The following is a 25068-nucleotide window of genomic DNA, read 5'->3' as shown; positions in this document are numbered from 1 at the left end:
ACAATCTACAAGGTTAATATAGCTGGCTTCTCTTTCTTCCCCTCCATTTATCTGCTTTCTTTTGTATTTCAAGTTATCATTACATATATGTATTGTTGCATTTGAACAATTGTATTGTTGATAATAGAGGTAATTATTGTTATTATTCATTATCAATAGTGCTATTTCTATTGGTATTTGTATTGCTCCATTTGTAGTGTAATAATGTTCATTGTCATTTCTGTATTATTATTTATTTCACTTCTTTGCTATCACTTTTACCATCATATTTGTACATATTCTATTTGCTGATGTTGTTCTATTGTTGTTGTTGTTGTTATTGTTGTGTTTGCTGTTGTTGTTTTTGTCTCTCTGTCTTATCCCTCTCTTGTCCCCACAATTTCCCCCTCTGTCTTCCTTTTTTTCTCTTTCTATCCCCTCCTGCTTCGGCCCAGCTGCACCAAATGATAATATAAATACATTTAATAAAGTCAAATACAAATAAGGCAACAAGAGAAGTATCCCACATTTCTCTTTTGTATCTACATCAACAATATGATTTGCCTGAGAAGCTTGACAGGACAAAAAAAAAAAAAAAAAAAAGGAAGAAAGAAGCTGATAAAGTGTGAAAAGATGCAATAAATACTATTTTAGTAAACTTAAGTGTCATTCTTGGGGACGAGGAAAGACTTGCAACAAACATACTAAATATTTGGCTGAAATATTGTTAAGGAAGTGAAAGAGTTGAAACATAAACCAGAAAAAGCTGCTGATAATGATGCAACAACACATTTATGTGTAAAGGATGAAAGGGGGAGTTTGACAAAAGAGACGGCCACAGTGTTCGTGTCCACATGGCGAGCAAGCGGCTGAACGCAAACAATCTGTCACCATGGCAACGCAGCCCCCTTTCAGCTCTTTGTCCCCCATCACACAAATGGCTGCATTGTATGTGGGGAAAGTTGAGCAAAACAATCAAAGCAGCATTTTTCCTGTCGCTGCCTAAAAAACGCTGAAGTGCTGACCAGATATGATAAGAATATCTATATTCATATACTTCAATTAGGGACAGCACATATTATTGAGCATGTACATGACAAGTAAATTTAAGCCAAGGGCTAATTTACAGGTTGGGCTTGTCAAAGTATCGACACTTAGATACCAAGTCAATACTACCACGCAAAAAATACATCAATACCTGCTTTTTTTTCAGTACTATTAGTACAGAATACTGTCCAACACTTTTTCCTCCTCAGTTCTCGGCATGTGAGCACTGAGTCACCGCTAAAGAAGAATGCCGGCTGTACTAAAAAAAAAAGATCCAGTGTTAGCATATATTTATTTATTTGTGGAAGCCTGTCACAAATGTGGATTTGGTGGGCCCCTCGCTCATAAAAAAAAATGCTAATGGAAGTGTGTTTGTGTAGCATAGGTGTGGCGTAACACAACAACAACACACCTCATACGCGCCTGCTTTGCCACAGAATAAGACATAGCAGAAATGACCTGTGATGCATTTTAGCAACTTTGTCGCTATATTTAGCAAGTAGAGGTACATGTTAAAATTGAAAGAGATGTGTATCTTGTCTTTATTCAATAATCAAATACAAGCGGTCACAAAGGTATTTGCCTGTGCGGGTCAGAGCGGAGATCCGCCACCACAAGCCCAGGGAGTGTGCATTACTACACCGTGCAGAAAAGCTCCAGAGGCGTACCCCCTAGCGCAGTGGTACTCAGTTGTAATACACTTTTCCACCACTTGTGGCAGTAATGACAGTCTCAAACCAGAGTCGTGTAAAAAAAGAGAGTATGGCCAACGAAACGAGAGGCGCCATGACTGCTACCAAGGACGTGTGTGGCTGTGCCCAGATGCATGCAATTGCTGTCGTTTTGACTTTAGTTTTTCTGATGAAGTAAGACAAAATAATGTGTTTATATATAGTTCTAAACATGCTGCAGCTCATAAACTTACAATAAAACATATTATTATTTTGTGAAAGTAGCGGGCACACTAACAAGCACCGGATGGTGCAATAAACGAAAAACAAACACAGAACGACCAAAAAACCCCAACATACAGTATTACCTTCATTTTGCCAAAATCTTCCTTAGCTTTGAACCAACAATCACAGAGAAATTATGACTTTTGTGTGAAGTAACAACTGTGGTGGCTGCCTCCAAAGTATTTGTAGTCACTGTATGTATCACTCATTACGTATTATTCTGACTTTTTTGTAACATGGTGAATGAGTAAGGTTACTTTTGTAGTTCATTTATTATTACATCCAAAATGTGGTTTCTTTTACTCATTCAATAGATAGATAGATAGTACTTTATTGATTCCTTCAGGAGAGTTCCCTCAGGAAAATTTAAATTCCAGCAGCAGTGTACAAAATTGTAAAAAGTAAAAAGTAAATAATGGGGGTATAAATGGAAACAAAATAGAAAAATATTACAATAGAATAAAAATAAAAAGCAACGATGAGAATAAAAATATAACAGTAAAATAAGAATATAACAAGAGAAACTAGGCAGTAGTGACCATGTTATGAAAAAGTATTTCACTGTTATTGTTTTGCATCCCCTGTCATCCTAGTAACCCCCCTCCCCCCCAGAGAGGAGTTGTACAGTCTAATGGCGTGTGGGACAAAGGAGTTTTTGAGTCTATTAGTCCTGCACTTGGGATGAAGCAGTCTAGCACTGAACAGGCTCCTCTGGCTACTGACAACGGTATGCAGAGGGTGACTGGCATCATCCAGGATGCTCACTAGTTTTTCCACAGTCCTCTTCTCTGCCACCGTCACCAGTGAGTCCAGTTTTATTCCGATTGTAGAACCGGCCCGCCTGATCAGTTTCTCCAGTCTGGAGCTGTCCTTCTTAGATATGCTGCCCCCCCAGCACACTACGATGTAGTACAGAGCACTGGCAACCACAGACTGGTAGTACATCCACAAGACTTTTTTACAGACGTTGAAGGAGTGCAGCCTCCTCAGGAAGTACAGCCTGCTCTGTCCTTTCCTGTACAAGTGGTCTGTGTTAACAGTCCAGTCCAGCTTATTGTCCACCCACACCCGAGGTACTTGAATGAGTCCACGGTCTGTACCTCGACTCCCTTGATCACAATAGGTTGTGACCTTGGACTCTACCTCCCAAAGTCAATGACCAGCTCCTTGGTCTTTGTCGGATTGAGCTGCAAGAGGTTCCTGTGGCACCAGACAACAAAGTCCCCCTCACCAGCCTCGTCCCTGATGCACCCGACGATGGCTGTGTCATCTGCGTACTTCTGGATGTGACACAGCTCTGAGTTGTAGCAGAAGTCAGCGGTGTACAGGGTGAACAGAAGAGGGGCCAGCACCGTTCCCTGCGGTGCTCCGGTGCTGCTGATCACAGTGTCAGATGTGATGTCCTTCAGTCTGACGTACTGTGGCCTATCGGTGAGGTAGTCTGAAATCCAGGCAATGTCCGTCTATTTGTATTTGTGTTTGACTTTCTCTTCTGCTGCTACCGAATTGCATTATTTTAGTTTTTACTGAGATTCAAAGATCATCTGTTTTTGTAAAACCATCTCTTCAATTGGTTAGTTTTGTCTGTTATTATTTCTGTTTGATCTCTCCTGAACAAAATGCAGACGTGTCATGTGTTTACCTCGCACAAGACACTGTAATCTGTCTTTCCAGTGTTGGTGGCGAACATTTTTGGGAAAGCGATGTAAAACCTTCCCACAATTCTCGTTGGTGGAGCAGCCCCATGCTGCACACCAGGGCATTATTACAGGTCGAAAAACTAACGAGGAAGCGCCCAAACACAGCATTAGCTTTGTTTGATTGATTGAAACTTTTATTAGTAGATTGCACAGTACAGTACATATTCCGTACAATTGACCACTAAATGGTAACACCCAAACAAGTTTTTCAACTTTTTTAAGTCGGGGTCCATGTTAATCAATTCATGGTAAAAGTTAGTAGCAGTCATGGCATCGTCTGAGTTGGACATACTCTCTCTTTATACACGACTCTGTCTCAAACAAACAGAAGATGCATGGAGCTAAGTGTAACGATCTGAGCGCATAGCGATGCGGGGGTCGTTCTCCCAAGATGCAGACGGACATCGGGCACAGCGTGCAGGTAGGAAATTATTTATTTAAGCAATAAATCAGGCGGGAACAAACAAAAGCGTGCTCATAGCACGGAAGGCAAAAGCTAAGGAACTAGCGTGGGAGCTAGCAAACAAAATGAGCTTAGCATGGAAGCGAGCATAAACAAAAGAGCCTAGCATGGAAGCTAGTATATAAAAACAGGAATCAAACCGTCGTTAACTGTTGCATGTAGCAAATTAGGAAGCCAGCTTGAGTGTGGAAAGAAACGGGAAGAAATAGCACTCTGATTAGTGCCTGGCAGCAGGTGGGTATCCTAGACACTAATCAGAGGCAGCTGAAACCAATCAGCACCCATGGTAAACAAGGAGACACAAAACAGGGGTGCTGAAACAGAACTAAGGGAGTCCAAAAACCAAACAGAACATGATCCAGGCAGCGGATTATAACACTAAAGCCTGAAAAAACTTTCTTAAGCGCAAAAATTATGACTACAATGGTGAAGCTGTATTTTCATTTGCACTTATATTTTTTTGACAGTTTAGCTAAAAAACATATTCATCATTAATTTAGTTGTCATGTATTTTAACGCATCATAATTGTATGTAAATCATATTTTGTAAATTATTTATGAGTCCCTTCTTATACAGTTTATTTGGTTAGTACTTATTTTTCCGATCAGCCTGACCTAAGCCTGAAGTTTATGTGTTAAATAAATAATAATCTTTGTGATTAACACATGTTTTCATATCATTTCAAAGTTGTAAACTGTAAGTAGGTTAGATATAATTATTGAGTATAATTAAAATCAGGAGTAAGATTATAATTTGGGTGCGCCTCGGGCCCCTCTCTAGTGGAAAAAATGAACCTCGAGGTCAAAAAAGTTAAGAATCCCTGTTTTACATGTTTTGTACTGAACCTGTATTGGATCTAAAAAATATATTTGAAGACAAAACACCAAAGGAATAATTATGTAAATATTTGCTGCGTTAGGTGTAGTACCACTTTGTACCTCAAGTGGCGCTAGTGGGTCTTTGTTGAGCTAAGAAATGAACTGATTATCCTTAAAAAGTAAACAAACGTTGCTAACGCTAATGTAACATTGTGAACTTGAATCACACCCAGATGTGTCCTTTTTTTTGCCACGCTAGCAGAAGCAAAAAGAAGGAAATGTTGATGTCAGCACTTACTTGAACATACAAATGAGATTAGATCGAGCAACATCACTTAGTTTGATGGCGGCAGAAAGGTCATCCACGTTTAGACACACTTTTTTTACCTCCTACATCAAACGCCATTTGTAGAAAAAAATAATAATGTTATTGTTACAAAAGTACACACTCACAAATGAGAAATATTGGTTGTAGACCGCTACAACGTACCCCATAAAAGTGTAGTTGCACTACATTGTGGTCAAAATGGTGCTTTGCAACACACTCTCAGGGCATTCAATCATTTGCAACTGGAATGTTTGGTTTGGATTAGAAGACGTTTCGCCTCTAATCCAAGTAGGCTTCATCAGATCATGCTCATATACTTAGGTTGGTCAGATCTAGTCTAGCGGCTTGTGCCAAAACCCCAAACATTTATACTCCAAAACCAGAGGGGTGTGCCTGGGAGTATAAATATTTGAGGCACACCCTACTGGTTTTGGAGTATAAATATTTGGGGTTTTGGCACCAGCCGCTAGACTAGATCTGACCAGCCTAAGTCTATGAGCATGAACTGATGAAGTCTACTTGGATGAGAGGCGAAACGTCTTCTAAGCCAAACCAAACATTCCAGTTGCATATGATTGAATGCCCTGAGATGACAAAGACCTGAATGGATGGAACACACAAAACAAACCTGAGGATTTAGCCACTTATCCGTCAATATATTAGAAACAAAAGACCACAAGTGCTACCTAGTGGCAAACATAGTGAACTGCAGTTTCATCCACCCTATTTTCTTACGTACTGAGAAGCTAAACACAAAAACGGTAATATGCTACACAAGACATACCTGAAGTTAGCGTGTTTCGCCACGTGTCAGTGTCATAAATATCACATAATATTAAAGTACTAATAGATTGGAAAAACAAGTTGCCTCTATATTTAAACTAGTATCATATATATATGATTTATGACACCAAAAGACTTCCAACGTTTGCAGATAAATAGATATGATCAAAATAGTATCAGTCTCACAGAGATTCCTGCGCCATTTCGAGAGAAAATGAGGAAGCTAGTCGCGTGACGTCTCACTAGGAACCAAAGATCCCTTCCCCATCAACATCAATGCTAATCAAGCAGACTTTGTGAGAGGCAGCAATGATTACTTTTGGACAAGTTATGACACAGAACCTTATATTTTTGAGCCCGAACACAAAGATGATGAGCAATAAGTTTTAGAAAGACGACTGCTACCCGGATGCAGCTTCATTCTGACATTAGCATACGCAGCAGTGCTAGGTGAGGAACATACAAACTAACCATTTTAAACCATAATAAAACAAACACTAATATTTCCCAAGTGGAGGAGTTCAAGTACCTCGGAATCTTGTTCACGAATGACGGAAGAGCGGATCGTTTTCGGTAATGCGGACGCTGTATCGATCCGTTGTGGTGAAGAAGGAGCTGAGCCGGAAGGCAAAGCTCTCAATTTATCGGTCAATCTACGTTCCCATCCTCACCTATGGTCATGAGCTTTGGGTTATGAACGAAATGACAAGATCACGGGTACAAGAGGCCGAAATTAGTTCCCTCCGCCGGGTGGCGGGGCTCTCCCTTAGAGATAGGGTGAGAAGTTCTGTCATCTCGGAGGAGCTCCAAGTAAAGCCACTGCTCCTCCACATGGAGAGGAGCCAGATGAGGTGGTTCAGGCATCTGGTCAGGATGCCACCCGGACACCTCCCTGAGGAGGTGTTTAGGGTACATCCGACCGGTAGGAGGCCACGGGGAAGACCCAGGACACGTTGGGAAGACTATGTCTCCCGGCTGGCCTGGGAACGCCTCGGGATCCCCCAGGAGGAGCTGGACGACATGGCTGGGGAGAGGGAAGTCTGGGCTTCACTGCTTAGGCTGCTGCCCCCGCGACACAACCTCAAATAAGCGGAAGAAAATGGATGGATGGATGGATATAATATTTCCACTCTTGCTGGGATTTTTTTATTTTTTATTTTTATTATTATTATTTTTTTCATAAAGAAATACAATCATGTGTGCTTACGGACTGTATCCCTGCAGACTGTATTGATCTATATTGATATATAATGTATATATTGTGTTTTTAACGTTGATTTAATTAAAAAAATATATTTTTTTTTTTATTTTTATTTTTTATTTTTTTATTTCTTGTGCGGCCCGGTACCAATCGGCCCGGTGGTTGGGGACCACTGCACTAGAGCAGTAGTCCCCAACCTTTTTGTAGCTGCAGACCGGTCAACGCTTGAAAATTTGTCCCAAGGACCGGGGGAGGGGGGTTACTTTATTATTATTTTTATTTTATTTGTAATTTTTTTTTGTCATTAAAAAATACAATCATGTGTGCTTACGGACTGTATCCCTGCAGACTGTATTGATCTATGTTGATATAAAATGTAGGAACCAGAAATATTAATAACAGAAAGAAACTACTTTTTTGTGCGAATGAGTGTGAATGAGGGAGGGAGGTTTTTTGGGTTGGTGCACTAATTGTAAGTGTATCTTGTGTTTTTTATGTTGATTAAATAAAAAATATATAAGGTATATATATATATTATTTATTTTTTCTTTTTATTTCTTGTGCGGCCCGGTACTAATCGATCCACGGACCGGTACCGGGCCGCGGCCCGTTGGTTGGGGACCACTGCACTAGAGGACCCTCGATCTGTTTACTCAATTGTTAGCTATTTATTTACAATTTTGAATGCTTAAAAAAAGCTAAGCATACGTGTTCTTGTCTTACATAAGGATTGTGAATGATAAACAGCACATCTCTTTCCAATTTTTGCGTATTTCCAGTATGACTGATCAACTAACATGGTCAGGAGTGCAGAAGTGTTACTACAGTGACGTCAATCTCAAAATGACTGACTGAATTTGTGGCATTTTGTGATGTTCAAACAGTGTTTTCACATACTTTGCGGATTGTAAATACAATCGGTTTAATGGATACAAAGTAACACAAATAAATATATAAAGTCCACTTGTTTTTTCACTCTACTGGTACTTTAACATTACCGTGCAAAAAGTACCTTATTACTAAAATAGTTACTTAAAGAATACTGAACCTGTGTGGCTGTAAACAACCACAATTTATCGTCATGGACAATAAGAATGTTGTTGCGCTAACTAGTGGCCAAAATGGTCAATTGCAGTGTCAGCAACACACTTTTTGGCCCAAGTACAATTTTAAACACATTTAAAACATCGGAGGTTAGCATTTTTCAGCTACAAAACGCAAACTTGAAAAGACATTAAAAAAAAAAACAAGAAATGCATGCCTGGAGATGGGCTGCATCGAGTTGTACGCCAAAGAAGTCTGTAAATATGTGTTGTATATGGAGTATCATGTGTGTGCATTCTGTGTCATGTTACAGTGGCCAAAAATATTAACTACACCTGTTAAATACAACCTCTGCCTTGTTTTCATAAATACTCAGGCCTACTATGCTACTGTATTTTAATGTTGGTCACTATAGTGGTACTTGAAAAAGCAAGTGTTTTCTGAGGTGGTACTTGGTGAAAAAAGTTTGAGAATCACTGCTGTAGACAAGTGTTTTTCAACCACTGTTAGTGTGCCGCGGGATACAGTCTAGTGTGCCGTGGGAGATTATCAGTGACGTGCGGTCACTGGAGGCAGGTGAGGCGGGGCCTCACCTACCATCATGGAAAGAAAAAAATGTAAAAAGAAAAAAAATTAATTAAATTGTTATATGTATTCAGTGATTATACTATAAAGTTATTTTCCATTTAACTTCACCAGTTTTATATTATTTTTATTCAAAATCGCTGAATTTTCACATTTGCCGTTCAAATACTGAGAAGAGACGGTGCGGTGATCAGCAGCCAGTTGAGGCACGTCACTGCGTTGTGCCTCAACATGGATTGCGGACTCGGCTAACTGCTGGCCTGCTGTGCAGTGAGACCGTATTGCTATATGAATTATATTATACATTTCCATAGTTTAGTTAGCTGAGGTATATAATGTACAGTGTATTTTGTCAACAACTGTATGTGTGTAAAGTATTTCTTGTGCTGAGCGATCATAAAACTGCTGCGAAGACGCACTGTGGGAGGCTCGCAGTAATCCCGCCTCTTTGTGCCGGTAATGCACCCCCGCCGCAGAATGCACCCCGGGCCCCGACGGGAGCGCCACACCAACCAAAGCCCACACCCAAACCCTCCACGTGCAAGACCGAATCCACCCAAAAAAAGTCACTTAACAAGTAGCCAAAAAGTGCAAAAACAACAATGCTCGCGCCAGAGGAGCCGTGAACAGGGACACAACATTAGGTACACCTGCAGACTGCAGCACGGATTCCATATTTCATTCATTCACAACTCCTCCAACACGAACACCACTGTTCCCGCACTTATAAGTAAAGGTAAGACCATAATAACATTTTTTTTATTAAATGTGCTTTTTTTGTGTGCTACAGTTTGTATGTGTAAAGTTAAAGTTAAGTTAAAGTACCAATGATTGTCACACACACACTAGGTGTGGTGAAATTTGTCCTCTGCATTTGACCCATCCCTTGATCACCCCCTGGGAGGTGAGGGGAGCAGTGGGCAGCAGCAGCGCCGCGCCCGGGAATAATTTTTTAAAGATTAAAGTACCAATGATTGTCACACACACACTAGATGTGGCGAAATTTGTCCTCTGCATTTGTCCCATCCCCTTTCGGAGCAGTGGGCAGCAGCGGCGCCGCGCCCGGGAATCATTTTGGTGATTTAACCCCCAACTCCAACCCTTTGTTGCTGAGTGCCAAGCAGGGAGGTTATGGGTCCCATTTTTATAGTCTTTGGTATGACTCGGCTGGGATTTGAACTCCAACCTACCGATCTCAGGGCGGACACTCTAACCACTGGTGATTTAACCCCCAATACCAACCCTTGATGCTGAGTGCCAAGCAGGGAAGAATGCTGGTATGAGCTTTTAAACATAACCCGTTAACTGCTGCCAATCAAATGGTGAATAAGATACTCTTTAGGGTTCATATGTTTGTAAATCTGACTGTGATGAAGTCAGTGCCTCACCAGCCATGAACCTCACCGCACGTCACTGGAGATTATCTAATTTCACCTATTTGGGTTAAAAATATTTTTTGCAAACCAGTAATTATAGCCTGCAAATTATGTGTTGTTGTTGAGTGTCGGTGCTGTCTAGAGCTCGGCAGAGTAACCGTGTAATACTCTTCCATATCAGTATGTGGCAGCCGCTAGCTAATAGTTTTATAAATGTCGGAAACAGCGGGAGGCATTGTGCAGGTAAAAATTTATCTAATGCTAAAACCCCAAAATAAACAAAAGGTGAGTGCCCGTAAGAAAAGGCATTGAAGCTTAAGGAAGACTATGCAGAACGAAACTAAAACTGAACTGGCTACAAAGTAAACAAAAACAGAATGCTGGACCACAGCAAAGACTTACTGTGGAGCAAAGACGGCGTCCACAATGTACATCCGAACATGACACGACAATCAACAATGTCCCCACAAAGAAGGATAAAAACAACTGAAATATCCTTGATTGCTAAAACAAAGTAGATGCGGGATATATCGTTTAAAGGAAGACATGAAACTGCTACAGGAAAATACCAAAAAAAGAGAAAAATCCACCAAAATAGGAGCGCAAGACAAGAACTAAAACACTACACACAGGAAAACAGCAAAAAAACTCAAAATAAGTCACGGGGTGACAGGTGGTGACAGTACACCTACTTTAAGACAAGAGCTATATTGATGCATGGTTTGGTTATGGTTTAAAGTCATATCCAACAATTGCAGCAACAACTTTTTACTGTCAACTGAGTTTAGTTTTTTAATGATTTCTGCTGGTGGTGTGCCTCCGGATTTTTTCAACGTAAAAAATGTGCCTTAGCTCAAAAAAAGGTTGAAAAACACTGCTGTAGACGACCACAACGTACACTACCGGACAAGAGTGTGAGATGCCACCTAGAGGCAAACATGTTGAATTGCAGTTTAAACTACCCTAATTTGGTTTTAAACGCAGAAAAGTACGAACATTCTACAGTAAACATATCTAAAAGATAAATGCGTGGCTGTAGACCACCACCATGTAACCTAGAAGACAATATAGTGTAGCAATGCTAGCTGGTGACAAACATGGCGAATAGTAGAGTGGACAACCATGTTTTTGTCATTTTAAAGACCCAAAAAAGCAATAGAAAACATGTGAGAGTCAAACGCATGGCTGCAGACCACTACCATGTACCCCACCAGACAATAAGAGTGTAGTGGCGCTCGCTCGTGGAAAACATGGCGAATTGTGCATCATATTTTTGGCCCAAGTATCATTGTTTGAAAACAAGAATGCCACACACACACACACACACACACATCTGAGAGTGACCAAAAAATATGAACCAGAATGAATAAAAAGGGGATGAAGATTTAGATGAAGACGAGCTAACCTTGCGTTCTCAAAAGTTAATCATCTTGGCAATAATCTGCTAAATCTCTAATCTTAAATTGTTGGGATGGGGAAGGGAAAGAAGAAGACTGTGATAAGACTAGTTAGTAACTCAACTAGTACTTGGTCACCAAACTCAACTAGTACTTATTCAAAGGCAATTAATGGACAACCTGAAATACATTAGTTAGTTAGTTAGTTAGTTAGTTAGTTAGTTAGTTAGTTAGTTAGTTAGTTAGTAGGAAACAAGACTGAAATTGAAAAAAAAAAAGAGAATTGCTTGCCTGCCCTGTTAGATTAATATATTCTAATATTAGGTCATAATTAATATCATCATTCTAATTACACAGAAATGAACGCAGAGATCGTTTGTTGATGCGGTGATGATGAGGCCTGATTTGAAAAACATACCTTTAGTCAGCTGTGTTCCTCCTCAACAGATCACACAATTTTCAGATCCCCAACAAGCAGCAGAAAGGCGGGACTACTTAGCGGGATTAGGGGCAGGGGGGCGACCGATGTCTGCAGCCGGCCACCGCATGAACAACACAACATGATCACTGCTCACTTGATCGATGCTCACTTCCTCCACTCACCGGACATCTCTCTCTCTCTCTCTCTCTCTCTCGCTCTCTCTCTCTCTCTCTCTGCTGGTGTGTGCACGTTGATGATGAGTTAGAAGGGGGCGGGGATAGTAAATGACTTGGGAGCAGAAGTGCGACACCGCAAGGCAAGATGGAGCCTTAAAGCTGCAGCAGCAGCAGAAACATTTTAATATATATATATATATATATATATATATATATATATATATATATATATATATATATATATATATATATATATATATATATATATATATATATATATATATATATATATATATATATATATATCCATCCATCCATTTTCTACCGCTTATTATATATATATATATCCATCCATCCATTTTCTACCGCTTATTATATATATATATATATATATATATATATATATATATATATATATATATATATATATATATATATATATATATATATATACAGTGGGGCAAAAAAGTATTTAGTCAGCCACCCATTGATTGTCAATGGGTGGCTGACTAAATACTTTTTTGCCCCACTGTATATATATATATATATATATATATATATATATATATATATATATATATATATATATATATATAATATATATATATATATATATATATGTAAGGAGGTGAACTGATGTGGGGAGTCTGCAGAGGTTCTTTCAAAAGGTTGGGACAGTTGTTAGGGAAGCCTCCAGGGGGCGCCACTTCGTGGTCTGTTCACTGTTGTCTGTGAATGTTCTTCTTCGTTGGTTGTGGCCATCTTAGGTCACAACTCCATGTATTTTTTAAAGGTAAGCAGGAAGAGACCAGGCTCCCCAGTTAAAAGATGAAAAAAAGTTATTGTTTTGCACTATTAAGCCGATTTATTCACAAAATTTGATGGCTAAGAGTTGTATTAAGGTGGGGGTTTTGTAAATTGTGAAGAGACTGTTGATTTTGTTATGTTTTTATGCCAGTGTGTGTGGTATCCCAGAAGCATGTTATGCTAGGACATGTTTTGGCTCTTTTCATATGATTATCCACTCACTCAGTCGTTTATGTCTACACGCACGCACACACACACACACACACACACACACTTACTTGCTTATGGCAGTCCATCGATGTCGATGATGACGTTGCTCTAAACGACGTATTGGATTGGTTATTGTTGTGCCTTTCGCCTGTGCATAGCCAGGTGGCTGCTCAGGCCTATGCGTGATCCACAGACTTTGTCACAGGAGGGGCAGGGGAAGGCAGCAGTGATGGTCGCTGGTGCTGTGGCACGTTGGTGTCTTTGTGCACACCGCTGTGCTCTCCGCTCTGTGAACTTCTCCTGAAGATGTGTGATTCCCTGGTGGCAGGTAGAGCTCCAGGTCTGGCGGTCAGCAGCCAGGGACTCCAGTGCTGATGGTTTGATGTCACACTTTTTCAGGAGAGTTTTAATGTGGTCCTTGTACCGTTTTTTCTGGCCCCCGGCAGACCTTTGACCGACTGAAAGCTGGCCATACAATATCTGACGGGGTAGACGGTGGGCTGGCATACGGATCACATGTCCGACCCATCTTAGGTGTTTTTGGCCAAGGAGTGCTGTGATGCTGGGTGTGTTGGTCCGGTCATAAATTTCAGTGTAGGGCACCCTGTCTTCCCAGGTTAGACCTAGGATCCTTTGGAGGCAGCGGATGTGGAAGGCCTCGAGACTCTGGATGTGCCTCTGGTAGGGTGTCCAGGTTTCAGAACTATAGAGCAGCGTGGAGAGGCAGACTGCTTTATACACGGCTGTCTTGGTGGAGATGGTTAGATTCCTGTTCAAGAAAACCCTGGACCGTAGCCTTCCAAAGGCAGCAGAGGCCAGGCCAATACGGGCCTGGACGTCATCGTCAACGGTGCAGGATGGCGACAGGGTGCTACCGAGGTAGGTAAAATGGGGGACGTTGGCCAATGGGTGCCCGTCAAGGGTGAAGATCGGCGTGTTTGGCTGGGGAGTGAACTCCTGCACGAGTATTTGTGTTTTCTTGGTGTTTATCTGAAGACCAATGGCACTGTAGATGGAGGCTACCACATTCAGTGCGCGCTGGAGAGACTGGTGAGTGTGCAAGTACAGCGCAGTCATCTGCATACTGTAGTTCCAGAATATGCTGGGTGGTGAGTTTAGTGGTGGCTTGGAGGCGACGGATGTTAAAAAGGTTACCATCTAGCCGGTATTGTATCTGAATCCCATCTGTGGGGTCCAGGTGTTTATGGGACAGGAGGGTGACAGTGGAAATGAACATGTTGAATATGGTTGGGGCAAGGACACACTCTTGCTTGACCCCCACATTCACACTGAAAAATGGGGATTGTTGGCCGCCGTTGCCTACACAGGCCTGCATGCCATCGTGTAGCTGTCGCAGTAGGTTGCAAAACTTTGCTGGTACACCTAGTTTTCCAAGTACTTTCCACAGCAAGTCCCGGTTTACTGTATCGAAGGCCTTGGACAGGTCAATGAATGCCATGTACAGGTCTTTGCAATGTTCTCTGCATTTTTCCTGTACCTGTCTGGCAACAAAGATCATGTCTGCGGTGCTCCGATCACGTCTAAAGCCGCATTGAGATTCAGGCAGGATGTTTTCGGTTACATGAGTTGCTACACGATGTAACATGATCCTTGCTAGCACCTTCCCAGCTGCGGATAGTAGGGAGATACCTCTGCTGTTGCCGCAGTCTGCTTTGTCGCCTTTGCGTTTATAGATCGTTATGATGTTAGCATCCTTCCAATCTTGCGGGATGACTTCAGACGACCAGATGGCAGTGATCAGCTGGTGCATTCTGCGGTGCAGAAGATATCCACCGTGCTTCAAGATTTCTCCCGGGATCTCGTCAAGGCCTGGGCTCTTTTTGTTTTTTAGACCCTTGATGGCCTTGAGTACTTCTGAGAAGCTGGGAGAGGAGTCCAGTGAGTCTACAGGGGGCAGGCATGGGAGGTCAGAGAGTATGTCTGTCTGTACAGGGTTTGTGGTGTTCAACAGTACCCTGAAGTGCTCAGCCCATCTGTCCAGGATCTGTTGTTTGTCCTTGTAGAGAGTGGTGCCGTCAGCAGATCTAACTGGGGTGATGTTCTTCCTCTGTGGGCCATAGATGGACTTGATGGAGTCGTAGAAGGCATGAGAGTTGTTGGTGTCTGCGTGATGTTGTATTTCGCGGGCCTTCTGGGTCCACCAGTCGTTCTCCATGGCTCTGAGGGTGCGCTGGGTTTCACTTCTGAGACGGATGAACTGAGCCTTCAGGACGGTGGATTGAGGGTTTGATAGGTGAGCTGCAAGGGCCTTGTGTTTTTCCTGAAGCAGGTCATAGATTCCTGGCGCACTATTGTCAAACCAGTCTTGATGTCGCCTTCTGGTGTACCCTATAGACTCCACGGCCGCCTGGTGGAGGGCAGTGCGTAGGGTGCTCCAGGTAGGTCCAGTGTCCAGATCTGGTGGTACTTCAGGAATCTTGAACAGCTGATCTGCTACCTTTTTTCCTGAGCTGGTTGACGGAGTGCGTGGACTTCAGTGCATCGCAGTTGAGCCTCTTGGAAGGTGGTGTTTTTCTCTGTTGAGGACGTATTTCTAAGTCAATCTTTGTTCTGATCAGGCGGTGGTCAGTCCAACAGTCAGCTCCACGCATGGCCCTAGTGATGCGCACCTCCTTCCTGTCCGCGTGGCGGGTGATGATGTAATCTAGGAGATGCCAGTGTTTAGAGCGAGGGTGTTGCCAGGATGTTTTGTACGTATTCTTCAGTTGGAACAAGGTGTTTGTGATGACCAGTTGATGCTCAGAACATAGAGTGAGAAGACGGAGACCATTGTTGTTGAGCTTACCAACACCATGCCGACCCATCACTTCCCTCCACAGTACACTGTCCGAGCCCACTCTTGCGTTAAAATCCCCTAGAATGATGAGCTTGTCAGTGAGTGGTGTTTTGCTGATGGCGGAGTGCAGGGAGGCATAGAACTCTTCCTTACATTGAGGGTCGGCAATCAGTGTTGGGGCATAGGCGCTGATGAGAGTGCAGTAACGGTTATTGGTGAGGGGAATCCTCCAGGTCATCAACCTTTCGCTAATGCCAACTGGAGATTCGGGAAGCTTCTGAAGTAGGGAGGTCCGCACAGCGAAGCCTACACCATGGAGGCGGCGGGAGCCTTCCGGAAGCCCTTTCCAGAAAAAAGTGTATCCTTCTCCCACCTCGGCTATGGAGTCCTCCCCATGGAAGCGGGTCTCGCTAAGGGCCGCAATGTCGATGTTATACCTCCTCAGTTCGTGCGCCACCAACGCTGTTCTTCTGCGGGGACGAGATGAATCATCACGCACATCCAAAAGCGTACGGACGTTCCAAGTCGCTAGTGTGAGTGTCAGTCGGGTTTTATTCTTGTGTTTTCGACCGCATGGGGGGATGACCCGGCAGCTGCGGTAGGCCGCCAGCTCCGCCGTTGAGGTTTTTGGATCGCTCTTCGTCTGGAACCTCCCCCTCGACCCTACCGCCATGGTTGAACCTACCAGGAGCCGAGGCTCCCGACGGCATCGCTCTTAGGTTCATTGGAACACACAAGGCTCTCCACCACGACAAGGTGGTGACCCGCAGAGAATCTATTTAACCCATAGATGGGGAAGTGGTTAGCGGACGCCAGGGCGTATCCACACACTGGTGGGCCTGCGCGCCTCGCCTCTGGGGCCCACTGCTGCTCCGAGATCACCTGCAGTTTTGCCTGTGTCCGCAAAGACGCAGTTTACCGTGTGTGGCCACGAGGAGGCACCACAGGAGTCTTGGTGGTGGAGAGGCTTTGTACCAGCAGGAGGAGGCTTACACACTCGGCTCCTCTTTTCACCCACCCAGGGGCTAGCTGGCGGCGATAGCTGTAAGCAGAAAGTAGCAAGCAGGGGCAGCACGAAGCATGCACTAACTACAAGCACTTCTGCCACAAATCTGACGCATCACACGCACCCTGTGCGCGAGCACACACACACTCACACACACACACGCACACACACACACACACACACACACACACACACACACACACACACACACACACACACACACGCGCACACACACACACACACACACACACACACACACACACACACGTTACCTGCTGGGTATATTACTGGTCACGATGAGAGAAGTTGATTGTGTTTTAAAATATAAAGTGTTATAGTGTGACATATTTTGTATTTTGAGACAACTCCATGTCTTTTCTAAAGGTGAAGATTTGAGATAAAGACGACTCCACCCAGATCCTATGCTTCCTTGCCTGGTCTTTCTCTCCGTCTTCCCACGCACACAAAAATACAATACACAACGCAGAGACTTCATAGGGAGACCGAGGACTAGACGGACCCGGGATAGGGGAAGCCAGCTTCAAGGGTTACAACTGGTGCCGTGACCCGGATCTGCGGATGCCACACAAGAGCAGGAGAAGGAGTTAAGAGGGGAAAGAAGGAAAACATTTGTGTTAAACATATCCTTTTTCTATATTTATGCTTTATGGGAATGTTTTATGGTGTCTGTGACCTACTCTGAAAAAAAAAAAAAACACAGTCACACAATCACAATCCAACACCACTGCCACCACAAACACATACACTCTCTCTCACACACACAATACTTACCTCAGTACATGCACCCAAGTTATCTAAGCCTGCAGCACTTTTGAATTCTGAAGATGCAAAGTCCCCACGTAGGTACCCCTAGTCGACCACCGACACAAGTTCACTCCACAGTGAGACAGACTTTAAATCAATGTGCTGGCATAGTGGACCATGGTCCTGATGGAGGGGTGTCACCTCAGGGTATTGTCCACATGATGGCCCACTCTAAACATGACATGGACCCCCAACAGGCTGTTAGGCCCAAAACGGAGCCCCATCAAGTCAAAACTGTGCCAACCCTGTCACCCCCCATACTCAGCCCAATATATAATAGATATGAGGTCCCAGGATCAATTCAGACTCCAACAGCTACAGTACCATGTCGCCCACCCTTTTTTCAAAGTCCCACAATGGCAATACCGGATCAGATGGCCACTAGTAGTGGTCCACCACCCATACCACAAACACAGAGTGCCAGGTATGTCCCACCACTCCAGACTCAGCAACTACCTGATGGAATGTACACTCCGGCCTCTGTGTCAGTCCCACCAGTCTCCACACGTACCCCCATATCCAACCTTTATGATGCTGCCCCAATTACATGGCTAGACTACGCCTCCATAGCCCATGGTGCTGCTGCCCACTTTCCCATCCCAAATAGCCAAACCCCAGGACAGGATGTCAGGTGCGCCCCACTAACCGAGCCACACCTCCCCCATGATAGAGTGTATGCGGCTCAACCTCCCAATATGTATGCACCCCAAGCGAACAGTCCCTACCCACTAGTCCCGACCCGCCCTCATGAATTCCCGCAGATTTCAGAGCCTAAATTGCAAGCCACCACTCACACCCCTAGGACTGGGATAAACAATGCTGCCTGGTCCCCTGATTGGTACACCGCCCAAGCAGCCACATATAACCCACCAAACCCCCTCCCGCCTGCTCCAGGTCCTGCCGTATCGACATCCATGCTCACTTACCAACATGTGCCCCAAGCTGTGTTTCCCACCACAGGACAGGCCAGATATAGCACAATGCAACCTGCACCTGTTGGGTTCACCCAGACACACCAAGTGAGGAATGTGCAGATCTTCAGTGGAGGCCCTGACTGTAGAGTCCTCATTGAAGACTGGATACGGGATATGCAGTATCTTCTGGAAGCGGGTGGGCTGCCAGCACATCTCTGTTTTGCAACAATTGTGCGTCACTTGAGCGGGGAGGCCGGTTCTAAATCTCCCCCTCCAAGAACAGCATCCAGAGAGAGCATTTGATGAGCTGAGAGCCGAATATGGAGACATGCAAAGGTCTCTGGATCCTTTGGCAGACTTTTATGAGAGAAGCCAGTGGCCTGAAGAAACCGCATGCTCCTATGCTATTGCGCTAGAAGCAACCCTCCGTTCAGTTGAGGAGTCTCAGTGTGGGGGCCAACCGTACCCAGACCGTGATGCCAAACTCACACGTCAGTTCCTGAGGGGGTTAAATGATGAAGGGGTGTACCTCAGGATTGCCCCCTTGAAACCTAGGCTCCTGAGTTTTCGTGAACTTCAAGAGGAATTACGAAGTCTGGCAAGGGAGGCAAGGAGGTTTCAGCCTCAACATAAATTAAAGAAACCATTCACCCAGGTTCACGTGGCGGCCAGAGAACAGCAAGGGGCGACAAAAGAGATGACTGATGCAGTGAAACCCTCCTCCGAGCTGTCCACACTGACTAGGCTGATAGAGAAGCTAACTCTGAACCAAGAGGAGCAGGTCAAAAAGCTTGCACAGCTAGAATCAAAACTAGTTTCCTTACAAACCCCTGCTCCAACCAGACCACTGTCAGCAGTGAGGAATGACAGGGAAGCTGCCATGTTGGTGTGCTATCGTTGTGGGAAGGCCGGACATATGGCCAGAGTATGTAGAACTCTAATGCCTAATAATAACCTGAACACAAACCCACCGCATCCTCAGGCTGTCTCCCCAGAGGACACAGCACAACACGGCATGACACAGGCCGGATGTTCTTTAAACGCATAAAGCCTGTGGTAGAAGGGGAAACCATGGGCAAACACTTAGGTCCCCAAGCAGAAGAGCGAGGAGAGGAGAAGAGAACACCCCTGGTGGGCCCCAGGAATGAGGGGGATGTGGAGGTCAATGGTGAAATATGTAGGACTTTAATTGACTCCGGATCACAAATAACCAGCATTACATATGACTTTTGGCGTAGGCACCCTGAATTGTGCCAGCAGAAGCTGCAGCCTTCCAATATTCCAGTGGAAGGGGAAGGTGGCCAGGATGTCCCTCACCATGGTGTTCTGCTTGTCCGATTGAAGGTTTTTGGAAAATAATATGCCAGTGTACCAGCCTTTGTTGTCCCTGAAACAGAGTACAGGTCCATGGTTCCTTTGCTGGTGGGGACAAATGTCATACGAGCCTCGAGACAACACCTTCAAGACACTTATGGGCTGCAGTTCCTCCAATGCATCAAAGATACCCATCCAGAATGGCATTCTGCATTACTGGAGATGGAACAAACGGGGACTGGTGGTCTAGACGGCAGAGTGGGCCCTGTTCGGTATTATGGGGAGAAAGTATTGGTGCCTGCAGGCAGTGAGACTGTTGTGAAGTGCAAGGTAATGAAGGGACCCAAGAAACAGTCATATACTGCCCTCATTGAAGCCAAGCCCTCTCTGAAGCTTCCAGTGGGCCTTGTTGTTGGCAGAGTCGTGGCTAATGTGACCAAGCAGCAGGTTCCGGTCCGAGTGATGAACCTGTCTGAACGAACAGTTGTTATTAGGTCCAGCACTCAGCTGGCAGAGGTCTTTCTGATTCAGGAAGTACTGCAAACAGTGGAAAAGGGCCAGGGGAGGGGTGAAAACACCAAGATGGGAGTGCCTGGCACGGGTGTATGTCAAATGCATGAGCAAGGGGTGAGCAGTAATAAAGGCCTCGCATCATGTTGTGTAGGGAAGAGCTTGTAGGGAAGAACATTGATGTCTTCTCCCAGCACTCATTGGATTATGGACACACAACAACTGTCCAGCATGAAATACCCCTGGTGGACCCAAAACCATTTCGGCTCCCGTACCGTAAAATACCACCCGCCCAGTGGGAGGGCGTCAAGAAGGCTCTCACGGAGATGAAAGAGGCTGGCGTAATTCGTCCAAGCAAGAGCCCTTATGCTTCCCAGATGGTGGTGGTAATTAAGAAGGATGGGTCCCTGAGAATATGCGTGGACTACAGGAAGCTGAATCTGTGCAGCACGAGGGATGCTTTTCCGTTGCCAAGGATAGAGAATGCACTGGAAGCATTGGGGCAGTCAAAGTATTTCTCCACCCTCGACCTCACCTCTGGGTACTGGCAGGTGGAAGTAGCAGAGCAAGATAAGCACAAAACAGCTTTCAGCACACCCATGGGGCTGTACGAAGCTAACAGAATGCCATTTGGGTTACAAAATGCCCCATCAACTTTTCAGAGATTGATGACCTGTTGTTTTGGAGACCTAAACTATGTCAACCTGCTCATCTACCTTGACGACATCATTGTCTTTGCAAAAACCTTTGACGAACACCTGGAGAGGCTTCAAGTGGTGTTCAATCGGCTACGGGAACACGGGCTGAAGCTGAAGCCCTCCAAATGCCATTTGATGAAGAAGAAGGTTCAGTACCTAGGGCACCTGGTGTCAGCCGAGGGTATCAGGACTGACCCGGAGAAGATAAATACAGTGACTGACTGGAAACGCCCCACTAACCGCAAAGAGGTACAGCAGTTCCTGGGCTTCACAGGCTACTACAGGCGGTTTGTGGGAGGCTATGCAAAGCTGGTTGCGCCTCTATATCGTCTAACTTCGGGAGACCCAAGAAAAGGGGGGCCAAGACTTCCTTGGACCCACCTCCCCAGTTCCATTGGACGGAAGATTGCGAGGCTGCATTCCAAGGTCTGAAACAGAGACTTACCACCGCCCCGGTCCTTGCCTACCCAGACTACAACCTACCATTCTTGTTGCAGACTGATGCGTCCGGGGAAGGTCTGGGTGCCGTTCTTGCTCAGATTCAAGATGGGAAGGAGCATGTCCTTGCATATGCCAGTAGAGGGTTGCATCCATCTGAAACGTGTTACCCGGCCCACAAGTTAGAGTTTTTAGCTCTCAAGTGGGCGGCAACAGAAAAGTTTTATGACCACCTGTATGGGCACAAATTCTCTGTCATCACCGATAACAATCCACTGAAATATGTGATGACAACGGCAAAATTGGACGCGACTGGTCAGCGCTGGGTGTCCCACCTGTCAATGCTGGACTTCGATATTCAATACCGTCAAGGAAAATGCAATGCCAACGCCGATGCTTTGTCCAGACTATCCAGTCGGGAGGTCGCACAAGCCTTGCAGACATGTCCACAGCGGGTCAAGTCCAGGAACAGTGAGAGGAAGTCTCTGAGTTCAGATGAGGTAGTCGAAAACACAGCACAGGTTGAGACAGACTATGTTCAAGGACCACAGCCAGGCAATCCTGAGCCGCTAACTGAGTCCTATGATGGTATCGGGACAGACTCACTGCCTGCAATGACAAAGCAGCAAGTTAGGATTGGCCAAAGAGATGACCCTGTGGTTGGACCAGTGCTGCACCATCGGTCTCTGAACACCAAACCTAAGAGGAGCGATAGTGTGGAAGGAGGGGCACCGGTGGGCATTCTCTTAAAGGAATGGAAGAGGTTAGTGGTCAAGGACGGCATCCTCTACCGCAAAGTTTATGATGGACAAAGAGGGTCAATTGAGCAGTTGGTGCTGCCCATGGAGCTACAGAGGTATGCTAAGACGGCCCTCCATGATGATTCAGGCCATTTGGGGTTGGACCGCACATTTGCACTGATGAGGGAGCGTTTTTACTGGCCCAAGATGTTCCAGGATATCAAAGCATGGTGTGAACAGTGCGAGAGGTGCTGTCTCAGGAAGACTCCCACAGCAGGTCTTAGAGCCCCCCTCGTCAGTATCCACACCAGTGCACCGATGGAATTGGTCTGTATAGACTTTCTGACATTGGAGAGGTCCAGAGGTGGGATCGAGAATCTGCTGGTTGTAACGGATCACTTCTCTCGTTTCGCACAAGCTTACCCGACCAAGGATCAGAAGGCACGCACAGTGGCAAAGGTGCTGTGGAGGAACTTCCTCTGCCGTTTTGGGTTCCCGGCTAGACTTCACGCTGATCAAGGTCAAAACTTTGAGAGCACTGTTGTGAAGGAGCTGTGCAGGATCACTGGTATCACCAAGTCGCACACAAGCCTATATCATCCACAGGGAAACGGAACCACCGAAAGATTTAACAGGACCTTGATGGATATGTTGGGAACACTGAATCCTCAAGAGAAGCCCCGCTGGCATGAACATTTGGACGCTATGACGCATGCCTATAACTGTACACGCCATGACTCGACGGGTTACACACCATACTTTTTAATGTATGGCAGACATCCCAGACTGCCCATTGACCTTGTCTTAGGGCTGCCCGAGAACAACGAGCCATGTGAATACAGTGAATACGTGCAAGCCCTCATGGACTGCCTGAGAAATGCTTATGATAAGGCCAACAAGATGTCCAGGCACGCCAAAGAACAGCAGAAAAAACAATGTGATCGCAAGGCGAAGCCTCAGGAATTTGAGCCCGGGGACAGGGTGCTTGTCAAAATTTGTTACATTGAAGGTCGGCAGAAGCTGGGAGATAGGTGGGAGCGCCAGCCTTACATTGTCATAAAGAAACAGCCGGACATTCCTGTGTACGTGGTCTGGACCGAAGAGGGGGACAAGGAGAGAGTGGTCCACCAGAATCTGTTGACCCAATGCATGTTCCTCCCCTTGGAGCCCCAACAGGAGTGGTGTGGGATGAGGGAGCCAGCAGTGAATACAGATTGCAGTGTTAAAGATGCGATCGAAGATGTTCAGCTGCAGGACCTTGGATATGCTGCAAGTAAAACTCAGCCTAAGGAGATACAGGATGGAGGGGATCAAAGCGAACCGGATAAAGGGGAGGACAAGGGTCAAGGACAGATGTTAGAAACTGGACATGGACCGAGGGGGCCCAGTAACCTGAGGGTGATGTCCAAAGGGCTTGTGCAGAGCAGGAGAAATCCGCCGAGACACAGATGTCCTCCCAAGAAGTTGTCCTACCATTCGGTAGCTGTGAAACCTGTTTTTGATAAGCAAAAGATTGAAATAGGACGAAGACTGTGGCTGGCGGCTAAAGAAAAGAAGATGGCTGCTGTTAAACACTGAGCATGATACATTGCACCATTGCACTTCACCTCTCATACCACAAACACTAGGTATCGTGTTGACACGGGAAGAGGGAGGGGTTGTGTATCTAATGGCTGAGACGCCATCATAGAAAGAAGGGGTGGGTGTAAGGAGGTGAACTGATGTGGTGAGTCTGCAGAGGTTCTTTCAAAAGGTTGGGACAGTTGTTAGGGAAGCCTCCAGGGGGCGCCACTTCGTGGTCTGTTCACTGTTGTCTGTGAATGTTCTTCTTCGTTGGTTGTGGCCATCTTAGGTCACAACTCCATGTCTTTTCTAAAGGTAAGCAGGAAGAGACCAGGCTCCCCAGTTAAAAGATGAAAAAAAGTTATTGTTTTGCACTATTAAGCCGATTTATTCACAAAATATGATGGCTAAGAGTTATATTAAGGTGGGGGTTTTGTAAATATATATATATATATATATATATATATATATATATATATATATATATATATATATATATATATATATATATATATATATATATATATATATATATATATACGATTCTCTATTCATTCAATACATGGGATTTCAGCAGGATCTACCCCAGTCTGCTGACATGCAAGCAGAGTAGTAGATTTTTGTAAAAAGCTTTTATAATTGTAAAGGACAATGTTTTATCAACTGATTGCAATAATGTAAATTTGTTTTAACTATTAAATGATATATATATATATATATATATATATATATATATATATATATATATATATATATATATATATATATATATATATATATATAATATGACTTATTTTATCTTTGTGAAAATATTGGACACAGTGTGTTATCAAGCTTATGAGATGCGATGCAAGTGTAAGCCACTGTGACACTATTGTTCTTTTTTTTTATTTTTATGAATGTCTAATGATAATGTCAATGAGGGATTTTTAATCACTGCTATGTTGAAATTGTAACTAATATTGATACTG

General features: G+C 44.5%; 2 protein-coding genes across 2 annotated transcripts in view; one reads left to right on the top strand and one right to left on the bottom strand.

Moving 5' to 3' along the window:
• The window catches only part of rassf8b (Ras association domain family member 8b), a 39371-nt gene extending 27067 nt beyond the window's left edge, over window positions 1-12304 (bottom strand). The window contains exon 1 of the mRNA XM_062066979.1: window positions 12097-12304. The gene's annotated coding sequence lies outside the window, so the exon portion shown is untranslated. The remainder of the gene's footprint in view (window positions 1-12096) is intronic.
• A 736-nt stretch (window positions 12305-13040) lies between these two features.
• The window catches only part of LOC133662056 (uncharacterized), a 268044-nt gene continuing 256016 nt past the window's right edge, over window positions 13041-25068 (top strand). The window contains exon 1 of the mRNA XM_062065715.1: window positions 13041-13068. The gene's annotated coding sequence lies outside the window, so the exon portion shown is untranslated. The remainder of the gene's footprint in view (window positions 13069-25068) is intronic.

The sequence above is a fragment of the Entelurus aequoreus genome, linkage group LG12 (genome assembly GCF_033978785.1).
Source record: "Entelurus aequoreus isolate RoL-2023_Sb linkage group LG12, RoL_Eaeq_v1.1, whole genome shotgun sequence".
NCBI lineage: Eukaryota > Metazoa > Chordata > Actinopteri > Syngnathiformes > Syngnathidae > Entelurus > Entelurus aequoreus.
The sequence above is the reverse complement of the archived record's forward strand: the minus strand, read 5'-3'. Positions and strand labels throughout refer to the sequence as shown.